We start from the raw sequence: 10948 nt of genomic DNA, 5'->3' as shown, positions 1-10948 counted from the left end.
GAAGGTGCTCAGCTGGCTTCCATCGAGTCAGCAAGCAAAGGTGTATTTCTCTAGACTGGTCTCACTTGTAATTTTATTGGTTACTCCTTCTCTTTTTAAAGACACTGTTGGAGCTTTTCGATTTCTCATAAGCTATTAATGGAAATTACAAAGAAACTTACATTTGGTTGGTTGGCTCCTAACCGTTAGACGAAATTAGCTTGCCTTAGCCATGAACCCACCGTATCTCCTGCAGGATTAGCTCGCTCTGTTAACATCCCGCACACTACTGCCTCTCAGCCTGAATACACAGAAATATTCTGGTGCTGAGCCGAGCACTTTTACATCACCTTTTGGTCGCTCTGCGCAGCCTGTGATGTTCGCATGTTATCTAGTCCCATCACACCACCCCCCTGCACCTCAGAAAGTCCAGAGATGTAGGGTACCTGACAGCCTGCAATTAAGGGTTCAGCTGGGCTGTGTAGCGATAGCGCTTTGCCCTCCCTGAGGGATACAGACCGCCTTCCTTCAAGAGTGCTGTTTGGTACATTCAGATTGCTTCTGTTTGTTTATCTTTATGGATAAGGCTTTCTTTGTCAATCGCTAGGCCCCTTTTTCTGTCCTGCTGGAAGCTGGACTAAAATAAGTTACTGAAGAGTTTAGCATCAGAGGTGCGGCTCTGCTTATTTCATAGCTTTGCTTCTGATTATCAAAGTGGCATAAGACAAGAAAGCATCATTTGCTTGCCTCGCTCTGCCTCACCTTGCCTTGCCTGGCCTCCCCGGTAGCAGGACAGAGGTGTGCACTCCACAAATACTGACTCCCACAGTAAGTGTGACCTGGGGACGTGGAGGTAAAACCTTTGAAGCGACTCAGCAGAAACTCGAGGAAAGGCTTTCCGAGTGGCATGGTAAGAGCAGCAAGGCTGGAGGGAGGCCCTGATAGTTTGCTGAAGGGAGGCAGTGATTACATGGGATGGGAAAGGCAGTTTGGAGCCCTGCTAGGATGGGGGGGGGGCGAGCTGCCCCCTTGCCCCTCCGGGAGGGAAGCCAGCAGTGTCTCGAAGCAGCCCGGAGCCAACACCAGCCCCTGCGATCGCACGAGCTGCAGTTCAGTCTTACCATTTCAAGCATCCACAGATGCAGGTTGGCACAACGTGCCTTGCAAAAGGAGGGTTTTTCTCTGAAAATCACTCACATGGGCAGATTCCATCCCGCTTGAGCTCAAGGGCTTCAATGGTGCAGAGAGGGCACCTCCGTGGGGTCCTGAAGCTGCTCTGATGCAGCCAGACGTAGTTTGCCCCCCCACAGGGTTGGAACCACTGCAACAGCGTGGCACCCGTGGCTGGCCCTTTGCCTCTCTGCGTTGGGGCACTGGCAAGCCTGTGCTGTCCCGTGCCACAGGCAAGACCCTGTTGTGGCTTGCAAAGAGCGCCAGGCTCAGGGCCCCATTGCAGGAATGAGCAGAGGGCTGGGAGGGATGGCTGAGTGCCTTGGACCCAGTTTTGCTTCTGGATGGAGTTGGGACGCAGCTGGGAGCCAGCTTGGTTGTTGCATCCCCTCCCCAGGGATTTCTTTGAGATGGCAGCCAGGGTGCAGAGACAGCATCCAGAACTTAATTCTTGCTTTTGCAAAATTCGCATCTTGCAAAATCCGGTTCAACCCCAGTGTTGAATGGGGTTAAAAAAGAAAACCCACATACCTAATTACAGCAATTGCACAACTGTGGCGTTGGACCCCCCATGCCTACCAAGGGTGGGCCCCTTGGAGGGCCAACCTCAGCCATCGGCTGGGGACTGCCGGGCGGCCCCTCTGTGGGTACCTGGAGGGTACCTCCCTAGCTCCTGCCCTGCGTGGGGGCTTTGAGGGCCCTGAGTGCCCCTGCCAAGAAGAAGGGGCAGTCGGCTCCTGTGCTGGCCCTGTGGGTGGATGCTCCAGGGGAGAGGGGCTAAAGCACTGGGGGGGCTGCCCAGCAGTGCCGCGCTGCTGACCTGGTCTTGCCGGTGATGCTGGGACCATCACCCCTCCCTGGCTGCGTCCGCGGCGCTGCTTCGAGGGGTGGCTGGGCAGAGCGAGTGACCTACGTCTCCTACGAGCTTTCACCAGGCAGACAGGCTAATCGGGGGGAAAAACTGCAAACTTTAAAAATCCCATGAGAATTTCGGCCTCACCGTGTGACCCCCGTGTTTTCCCCAGTGAGAGAGCCGGTGCTGAGCCGCCCTGCTGTGATGTGTGGGGTGCGTGGAGCCTTGCCAGAGCCAGCGGGACCCTCCTCTGGTGCGTGGGGAGAGCAAAGCCCTGCCCGAGCCAGCGGGACCCCTCCCCAGGTCCCCCGCTGCCTGCGGGACAGCGCTCAGGGCGTTGAGCATCGCTGCCCGTTTTGGAAAGGCCCCTTAGGTTAGTCCGATAGGGAGGATTAGGAAGAAAATTCCATGTTTCTCCCCGCTTATTTGTCATGTTTCTGCTATGTAGATAGCGGCGATTTGTTACGGTGAACAAACAGGGCTCCACGAAGCTTGTTGGGAGAGGGGTCTCTGCGGAGAGGACTCTCTCCCCTCTCCCTCCCCGGCTCCGAAGGGTGGCCCCGCCGGATCTGGGAGAGGCAGATACTGGGGGATTAGCGCGCAGCGCTGGAAGGGCTGCAGCCGGAGGGGAGGCTTGGCACAGCCGCCTGGATGAGAGCTCGCAACAATGGCGAGCTGCAGCCTGCCAAATCTCAACACAGCAGGCAAGGCTAGGCTCAGCTCTAGCTAAACGGGAGCCGTGTAGGACCCTCCATTTTGGAAGAGCGCTAGCAAGGTCTGGCACTTGGAATTCTTGGCATCCACAAGTGTCTTCGCTCTTTCTTATCCCCTCCTGTTCCCAGTAGATTTTGCATCCTTTACAATGGATAAATTATACATGCAGAGTTTACTCTCCTACCCGAGCTTCGAGAATACCCCAGTGCCAGCCAAAGGAGCTGGTGCATGGGGGAATAGCCAGGAATGTTTAAAATAGTCTGGCCATGTGACTTTGGGGATTGGAAAAGAAAAAAAAAAATAAAAATCCTTTCCCCCAGCGCTTTAAATGCAAGCGAACTTTTTTTTTTTCACGGGAGAGAGTCATGAACTGGTGATCTGTGCGCCAGTCACGAGCCAGCAGCTCTGGTTTCCCTCCTGGCTGCAGAAGCGGCTGCGTCTGGGCCCTGGGGCGAGGCACGCGGAGCCAGAGCCTGCACGGAGGGTGGCTGGATGCAACCTGGGCCGAGGTGGAGGCAGCCGCCGGAGGGGAAGCGGGAAGGCGGCAGGGTGCTCCTGTCCCTCCCTCTTTGGCTGGCGCTGAATGATTAAAACCGAGGGCGGGTGTACCTGTGCTTGTACATACAGCTTGTTCTGCGTCGGCTCTTTGTAGGGAGGAAAACCAGGCGTGAAAAGGGAGACACGGGCGGTGCAGATCCCAGTTTGGGCAGGGAACCAGCTGGGAGAAGCGAGGCGCTCGGCCCCACGTGCTCCTCCCTACCCGGCTGCCCACTCGCCCCCCGTTCGCCTGTCCCTGTGTCCCCCTGCCCGCCGTGGCACCCACTGGCACCAGCCCACCCGTGCCCGGCTCCGTCCAAGCCCCGTCTGCCTGAGGACGGGGACTGGGACGGTGCTTCCCAAGCCTCTGTCCGTCGGCTCCCCGTGCCCAGGGGCGACCGCTGCCGTCCGCCCCGGTGCTGGGGGGCAGAGGGGCAGCAGTATTAACAAAGCTTTTAATGATGGCTACCGGCTGGTACTACGAGCATCCGAGTCTCATTTGAATTCAGGCAACTTTAAGCTCTTTTGGCAGGATAAAAGGGCCTGAAAGTGGATTCCAGTCACATGTGTGCTTGCTTTTAGACGCCAGCGCGGTGCCAGCGTGATGTAAAGGGGCCTCCGCGAGCCGGAGAATCAGGCCCTGCATATTTTACACTCTTTTGTAGCTTACTGTGACTCTGCTTATCTCTAACAGTTAAAAACCGAGTGCCAATGGTCTACACGCTGGATACGTATCATGCAAAACCAAATATAGCACGGCTCAAGAACACTCTTTGCATAATGTACATATGTATTTCATTTATTTTTGTAAAAATTCTGCTTAAGCATATGGAAGGGAAGGAGTGATAACACTGCCTAGAGGCAGATATAATGTGGTCAGGCAATGTGCAAGCTTCCTCACACAGCTCGAGGAATGTGCCTGAGTTTGAAGTTGTTACATGAGTCCTGGACAATTCCTTAGCAGGGAGAAGCAAGTAGGTCATACAGATGATTTTGTGACAGGGGTCTTCCTTCACATCAGATGGAAGAGAGCCTCCAAATGCATTTCACCTGGGGCTTATGTTTTCTAACCCAGAACTATGGATGTGCAAGACTCTGGCTGAAAATAACCATGTAGATCCATATTTAGGAGCCTGCATGCATGAATTTTTCTTCAAACTTTTGGCTTGCCACATTGACGCTGTCCTACCAGTAATTCTACAAACCCTCTGGCTTACATTGCATAGCACAACCACTACTGCCAATTGCAAAAAAAAAAAAAAAAAAAAAGGGAAAAAATGCAAGCCACTAGCAGAAAAAATAACCACATTTAATAAAATTTAAAGCTCCTTGTCCTCCCTGAGGGGGGACAGGCAGACAGGACTGACCCCAGTGCCTTGTCCTGAGTGGTGCTGGGCTCCTGCTAGTGCTTCAAACAAGAGCTGTGCTTTGTTAATCTCAGTGTGCCTCCGTCTGTGCTGCCTTTTCCTACTTTCCTTGTATGCAGACGAAATTGTATTTTTAAAAACCAGAGAGGTAAACCACACGCTGGCTTTGACTTGTGCATCCATCCCCTCTCAGCCGCGGTGGGAGCCGCCGGGATCTGTTCGACATTGCATCACACGTATCAGCTTCTGGATGCTTGGCCAAAGCCAACCCAAAGCCTTCTGGGGCTCTTGGCCAAACCTCGTGGCCTCGCAGTTTGCCGAGGGGATCTTCCCGTCCCGCCGTGTCTCCCAGCAAGCGGGAAAGCTGGGAGCACTGAACTGGCCGGCCTCTCGCTTCCCCCTACTCGTCTCTGCTGGACTTACCCCTGATTTTTACAGGTGCAAATGGCAGGCACGCCAGACGCATTAGCATTAGCTGATGTTCGCAGCTCCAGCAGCGTGTGAACTGTTTTGAAGCCAACATGCAGAAGGCAGCTGCTCGTACCAGGTCGCACACAGTTTAAGGGCTGATCTTCCATGCTGGTTGCACCTTGGGTGGGGAAGGTGCTCAGATTTAATCTTGAGTTCGTGTTTAAGTTCACTTTGTTCAGGAAAACACCAAAGCACATATTTAACTGTAAGTGGATAATTTAGTGTAATTCTGTATAATTTAGTGTATTCCATCTAAAAGGGGTGCTTCCCTGAGCAGGAACCATGAGAACACACCTAAGCTAAGCTGAAGTCCATGGGCTTTCCTTATGACTATTGTTAGCTGGTGCCTGAAGCACAAGGATCAGGGTCTAAATGGCTTGATGGAGAAGGGAAAGATGAAGAAATAGAGATGACAATCTCACCAACGTGTGGTTTACTCATGAGCACAGGCACAAGTTTAACTCACGGACAATGCATTTTACCTATGGCTTTGTGTAGATTTTAGCTAATGGGCTTTGATTTAGAAATTGGGGGATCCTTAGGCATGGCAGGACCTTACTGGCATGCAAACACTTTCTGCTGAGAGGCTGTTTTGCAGAAGGAATTAGAAAGACTGGTCTGAGTGAGGAGGTTGGAGCAGAGATGTTTTAAGAGGACAGAGAGTTGTCAGGGAACAAACATAATGTAACAGAGGCAGCGGCACCCTGCAACAAGATACCTTTTTCTGTGTCGTGCTCTCCCTTTCTATCCTGAGCCAAATCATAATCTAATTTTTTTTACTGGTGCAAAGCGATTTGCTTAATACAGTCTTATGCAGCTGTAACTGTGAATATAATTAGATCTTGGTGTGCTAATTGGGGCCCCGACCCAGAGGAGCAGTTAAGCATACGCTTAGCGTGAAGTATGAAAGCCACTCCACCCAAGTTGGTAAAGCTACGCCTAAGCTTTAGATTAAGCATAGTTTCAGGTATTTGGAGCACACAGTTCACAAGAGCTCAACCTCCTCCCTTTTCTGCTTAGATACCTCAAACCTCCAAACACCGACACGTTAAAATCGTGAGTGTTTCGCAGGGAACTACTACTGTTTTCCTACTGTCCTCAGAGGAAAATTGCCCTCCAAATTAAGGGATGAATTTCATTTTAGGAGAACTGCAAGACTAGAGACAAAACCATCTCTCCTTTACTGACCTTCATCCCTGTAGCACTGGGTGTTCTTGGTTGCTCCTGCAATGGAGGAGTGAGAGAGAGGTGTTTGTAGGAAAGTCTGTGGTTCACTGGCTTGCAGATTGTACAAAACAGGAGGACTGGATTTTCATTTAAACTCCTAATTTGGAGGGAAGCAATAAAACAGAAAAGCATGTAAAGATTTACTTGCCCAAAAACCTCTGAAATGTCTCCTATTTTTAGAATGCTCTGCAAATGCTTTTCATGCACGTATACATACGTATGTATATCTCTGTTATGTAAATCAACTCTGGCTTCTTATTCACTGCATTAACGAGCTTTGAAAAGGCTTTGGCATTTCTTTTTCTGTGAAGGGATTTTTGTTTTTAAAGAAATAATTAAACCTGCATATCATAAAGGTACTTTTATAGCAGTCGGGCTCTGATAGCCATGTTCAAGCTAAATACGAACTGGCTGTGCAAGCAGTCCCCTGAAGTACTTCCCTAAATACTGACAAACTTTGAATCTCTTGCTTAAAGCTGATGCTGAAGTACCTGGCTGAACTGAGGCCTTGTCCAGTGATCTGGGGTGTTTGGTTAGCACCCGGGGAGCCAGGCACTTGAGGGGGTAGGATGGGGGAAGTACAAGGAGTTGGCTCAACCTCCCCGCCCTGCCAAAAAGCATGGATCTGGGCGGTGGAGCCATGCATGGGGCAGCCTGCACCTGTCTAGTGTCCTCGCTATGCCTAGCCCTGCAGCCACGTCTCCAGTGGCAGCACTGGGTGGGGGCAGCTCTGTGTGTGTGGGCAGCGCAGCACCCACCTTGCAGGGTGTGTCTTCTGGAATAAAAATTCTGTTCTTCAGGTCTCCGTATGAGTCTCCATCCTGCTGGCAGTGAGTCAGGAGATGACTACCGTGGACCCCTTCAGTGCACCACCACCATCAAAGTCATCAAAACCCAGAGGGAAGCCAAGAATTCCTGAGGCTGGATTGCATCCCAGAGTGTCCAGTAAGCAAAGATGTACATTGCATGTATGCCTAAAATGGAAACACGAGCTGATGCTTGCTGCTGCAGCTTCAAAGGCAGCAGCCAGCAAATTCTCTCTGGAGCCCAAATGCTAGTCCCAGCAGACAGCCCACTGTACTGGCTGAAAACAAAGGTGAGCAGCAGGTCCCTGCCTGCGGGTGCTGGAGCATCTGCAGAGCAGCAGCCAGAGTGGACTGTACACTGGAGGATATAAGGAAATAAAGTGGTTGGGTGCCACCACATCTGTAAGAGGACTAACACGTGCAGCAGTCAGAAAACATCTTGGCAAATAAGGTTGTTTTTTTTTTTTTCTGTAAGTAGAAGGATGTTTCTTAATAGCAGCTTCTACCCATGTCCATCGTCTGGGCTGCTTTGTGTGACTTCTCTTTTCACTTTAAGCTGTCTGTACTGAATGCCAGAGGAAATGAAGCGGGATTATTTTACACCCAAGTTGTATATCCCATAAGAAAGGGAGCACCCTGCTGTGCCAATGAGTGGTTTCCATACAGTGGCAATGCATAAAAAGCAGACACTGACTTTGAAAAGTAAAGACCTCCAGGGAGTCAGTGCTTTCCCCAAAGGAATACCATTTCCCGTGCACCAGCTCCAGTTGTTCCAGGGACGTTTCTAACCTGTTGCCCGGTTTTGAATGCAGTTCAGGTTGTCACATTACACCAAACTATGAGCTGCCTTTAGTGGGTAAGAACAGCGGGTTCGAAGGATTGGGTTTTGTTGGTTATAAATACTGTTCATTGATGAAGATTAATGAAAGAGCAGCCAGTGTGGAGCCGTCAGGTAATGGAGGCAGAGCACTGATGTCCCTTCCCTGCAGACTGCCCTCCTGGCACACCAGGGACAGGAGGATTCACTACCCCGCACTCTTGGTTTCCACTGGGCTGTTGGCGCTCAGCTCCAGCCAGAGAGGTGAAACCGAGCAGTTTCCATGTTGCCTGCATTCCCTGAATATTCATCCCCCCTGTTCAAAAAGGAAAAGAAAAAAAAAAAAAAGAAGAAAGCAATCCTCACATTTTCTGTGGCATCTCAAGCTGGGGGGAAAGGCCGAGATAAATGGATACTTTCAAGGTCATTAGCTTGTGGAGCTCACAGCCTGTATCGCCCTGCCAGAGCTCGGCTTGGAGAGGTTATAAATGTTTTTCGTCTGGAGCAGGGAGCTCATTGTTGGAGTTTGGATCCTCTGCTTGGCTGACAGTGAAAAATCCAAATTCTGGTGGAGCAGGGCCCCCCTCCCCGCCTGGGAGGTCTTTTGTCTATTCATCTGTAGTAGAAAACACAGGGAATTAGATGTGCAGTTGAAGATATTGCGATGCCTCGCCGCTATGGTTGCCACCACCAAAAATGCCGCTGGGCAGCTGACCTTCCTGGCGACCCACCAAAAGAAATGCAAGGTCAAGTGTTGTTTGCTCTCCAAGAAAATTACTTCCAAATGATGTCCAGTCCTCTCCAGCCTCACCAGACGGCAGCCCCACGGTCTGTGGAGAAGAGACAGAGGAAGGGACAGTGTCAGAAACCCCAGGGTGTGCAGCAAGGTACCATCTCTCAGCCCGGGCAGACTGCAGATGTTGGGGACACCCCAAGCCGAGGTCGTGGTGGGTGTTTTGCAGCTGCAATAAGTGCAGCACCACAGCAGATGAGCCTGTTGGCTGACACGCAGGTGTCTTCTCCTCGCCCCAGGCCTGCTGAAAGTCATCGCTTTTGGCCGTCTGTTTGTCCGAGTTACTAACCCCTGCACCTGGCTCTTTTCTGTGTTGCTCAGGATCCCTGAGGGGTTTGGAGGTGCAGGGGCACAGCCACGGTGGTGGGGTAACCCAGTCTCTGAAGGGGGAACTGGTGTCACCTTGCCTGGGCATCCACATCTCTTCTGTCTTTTCCCATTGCTTTGCCATCCAGCAGCGACACTGGGTGCGGGGAGGGTGTGTGCAAGGGCAGACATCCTTCAATCTAATCGCCCTGCCTTGAAGGCTGTTGTACAATTCTATTTAACGGCAGAGTTCTTCCTTCAAAATCGGGTCTTCTCCATTCAGCCAGGCGCAGGCTGGGTTTGCTCAGTGGATCAACACTGCTCCTGGCATCTCAGGCCCCATGGGTTCCAGGGGACTCAGAAATGGCACAGATAAATTGTCATTTGGGGTCAATGCCACAGGCTGAAATGGGTAGAAAATTCCAGCTATTTGGTGCTCAGTCAGGCCAGATGTTTTATAGCCTCTGGTGGAATATCAATAGATATATTTCACAGCAGTAAAGGTCAAAGATGGACTCTAAAATAAGTGGAGCCAGCATTTTTGATGGCTCGCAGATTAGAGGAATATTTACTGGCAGTTAATATCAGCAGAAGAAAAACTTCTCGCTCGGGAATGGGAGAAGAGTTTTAGCAGTAGCTGGGACCTCCGGGAGGTGTCAGGTCTCCCAGACCTCAGGTTGGCATGGAGGGTCTACAGAGATTTTGCTTTCTTCTTCCAGGGCGTGAAAGGCACCCTGATAAGCAGAGCCGAGCCCCTCTGCCTCACGACTGCGTGCCACTGAAGGGACTCCCTTGATGTTAACCACAGGGATTTCTGTTCATCATTTCCAGGTCATGACACCGAGGCATGAGGAAATTGGGAACTGCAGCCTCCGGGATCTCTACCGCCCCTCATCCCCTTACCCCAAGCCCGTGGGTCTGGCTCGCTGGCTGCCTGCACCGGCTGGGTAGCTATGGGGAGATGTCTTTCCAAGCCCTTTCTCCCCGCCGCCTCCAGAAGCAAAGTCCAAAGAGCCTCCAAAAACCTGCTGCTCTATAGGCATGCCTCAGCACAGAGCAACTAACATTTATTCCCACTTACTCACAGCAGGCTCTGCAGGACAGCTGGGCCGATCTGAGGTTTAACTGCCAGGTACAGGTTCATTTTGCCACTGAATTTATCCCCAAGATAATCTTCTGTGGAAGTTTTAGTTTATATAAAGATCCATCCCCAGGCATATATAAACTAGAGGCTGCAATAATACAATTTTAAGGTGGACAGGGCATGAATTAGCAGTGCTTTTCCAGAGATATTTCTGAAATGGCACACAGAAATACTGAGAGCAGATGTTATATTGCTTTTAGAGGACAAAAATGGGTCAGACCTTATAGCAGAGTTTCTAACCACCACGTAGTCTCTGCTGTCCTATATTTCTCAGGATGAGATCAGGGAACACTAGCTCTCCTGCTCCAGGTGTCCTGGACCCCTGGAAGCGTTTCTCTCCTAAAACACTACAGAGGCGGCGCTGGCATGTGTGAGAGGAAGGTCTGCCTTCCTGTCTGTTGCCTTCAGAAAAATAAGCTGTCTCCACATCTGAATCAGGCAAAAGTAGCATGATCAGCCCAGATGTTGCCATCCTAAGAATGAGAGTTTGGGGGGGCAAGCAGATCCCAGGAAGTGAGGGAGGAAGCCCAAGAGGCTGTGAGTGCTCTGGATGTGGTGTTACACCACGGCCAGGGACTGGAGGAGAGGAAGAAGACCGCTGAGACCTGTTTGACACCAGGCACCTAGTACAGACCTGGCAGCCGGGGCAGGAGCCGTGCTGAGGCTGGAAACCAGGGACCGAGTGGCAGGTTGTGCCTGTAGCCCAGGCAGGGCTGACCTTGGCTGAGGTGGAACGGATGGATAGCCGCGAGGCACCGGCAGGA

The sequence above is a fragment of the Tyto alba genome, unplaced genomic scaffold (genome assembly GCF_018691265.1).
Source record: "Tyto alba isolate M040663 unplaced genomic scaffold, T.alba_DEE_v4.0 Super-Scaffold_22, whole genome shotgun sequence".
Classification (NCBI taxonomy): Eukaryota; Metazoa; Chordata; class Aves; order Strigiformes; family Tytonidae; genus Tyto; species Tyto alba.
Note: the sequence above shows the minus strand (reverse complement) of the source record.